The sequence below is a fragment of the Acinonyx jubatus genome, chromosome B3 (assembly GCF_027475565.1).
Source record: "Acinonyx jubatus isolate Ajub_Pintada_27869175 chromosome B3, VMU_Ajub_asm_v1.0, whole genome shotgun sequence".
Taxonomy (NCBI): Eukaryota; Metazoa; Chordata; class Mammalia; order Carnivora; family Felidae; genus Acinonyx; species Acinonyx jubatus.
The window spans coordinates 59,915,006-59,917,047 of NC_069386.1; positions in this window are offsets into that span (position 1 = coordinate 59,915,006).

Below are 2,042 nucleotides of genomic sequence, written 5' to 3' on the forward strand. Positions count from 1 at the left end.
GGGAGATCAGCAGGACTTGTGCCAACAAATTTGCTTCCTGGTTCTTGGTCCCTCCCTCTTCCCACTTTGAAAAGGAACTAAGTAAAATGTTAAATCTTGGCACATAATTCATTTTCTCTTGTCCACTCTGAACTCTGTGGCCCCTCTATAGACCTGCTCCAACAAGGTAGTCACTAGCTATGTGTAGCCACTCTATTACACTTCAAAGGTAGCTAGTCTGAACTAAGACATGCTATAAGTTCTGTGAAAACTGGATAGCTACATGCAAAAGAATGAATCTGGACCACTTTCTTACACCACACATAAAAAGAAACGCAGAATGGATTAAAAATCTGAATGTGAGACCTGAAACCATATAACTCCTCAAAGAAAACACAGGCAGAAAACTCTTGGATATCAGTCTTAGCAATATTTTTTGGTGTCTGTCTCCTCGGGCAAGGGCAATAAAAGCAAAGCTAAACTATTGGGACTACATTGAACTAAAAACCTTTTTCACAGTGAAGGAGACCATCAAAAAAACTGAATAAGAGAAGACATTTGCAAATGGCATATGTGATAAGGGGCTAATATCCAAAATATATAAAGAACACATGCAACTCAACACCAAAAACACAAACAATTAGAAAATGGGCAGAAGACCTGAATAGGCATTTCTCCAAAAAAGACGTTCACAAAGCCAACAGACACATGAAAATATGCTCAACATCACTCATCATCAGGGAAATGCAAATCAAAACCACAATGAGATATCACCTCAGACCTTTCAGAATGGCTAATATTAAGAACACAGAAAACAGCAAGTGTGGGAGAGGATATGGAGAAAAAGGAACCCTTGTGCACTGTTGGTTGGAATGCACATTGGTGCAGCCACTATAGGAAACAGTACAGAGGTTCCCCAAAAAATTAAAAATAGAGTTACCATACAATCTAGTAATTCCACTTTAGGGTATTTAACTGAAGAAAATGAAAACACTAATTAAAAAAGATACATGCCTACTTATGTTTTTTACAGCATCATTTACAATGGCCAAGATACGAAATCAATCTAAGTGTCCATCAACAGACAAATAGGTAAAGAAAATGTGGGGTGTGTGTGTATGAATATACATATGAATATATGTGGTATATATATACATGAATATACATATGAATATTATTCAGCAAGAAAAAAGAATGAAATCTTATCATTTATCATTTGGAAAAACAGAGATGGACCTAGAAGGTATTATGCTAAGCAAAATAAGTCAAGACGGAGAAAGACCGATACCATGTGATTTCACTTATATGTGGAATCTAACAAACAGAATGAATGAACAAATGAAAGCAGAAACAAAAATCATAAATACAGAGAGCAAACTGGTGGTTGGGGTGGGGAGGGTGTTGGGAGGATGAGCAAAATAGGTGAAGAAGATTAAGAGGTACAGACTTCCAGTTATAAAATAAGTAAGTCACAGGGATGAAAAATACAGCCTAGGAAATGTGAACAAAAAGATAAGCTATAAACTGTAAAACACGCAGTGGATTTTGAAAACTTAGTATGAAAGAAATGTAAAATATCTCCTTAACAATTCCATATGTTGATTATAGTTGAATTGATAATACCTTGAATTTTTGGGTTAAATAAATGCATTATTGAAATTAATTTCTCCTATATCTTTTTACTTCTTAAAATGTGACCACTAGAAAGTTTAGTAAGACATATGTGGCTTGCATGACTTTCCTATTAGACAGTGCTGCTCTAGGCCTTTTTTCCAGAAGCATTCTCATGCACGCATACCCACGTAATTCTGCACCTAATCTCAGAAACTATTCAGAGTGCCCCAAGTTCCATCCATGGGCACTAGCTCAAGCTGAGAATCTCTGAGTCAGGAATGCCATGGTTTTTACCAGGCTCAGCATCAACCACACCATACTGCACAGGCGAAGTAAACTGAGCACAAAACTCTCCTCTTAGTCCAAAGAGCTGAGCCCAGGGACCCTGTCCTCTGGGGAGGTGGGGGTGCCTGGCCCTGCCATGCATGTGTGGAGGGCTGGCACTCGGG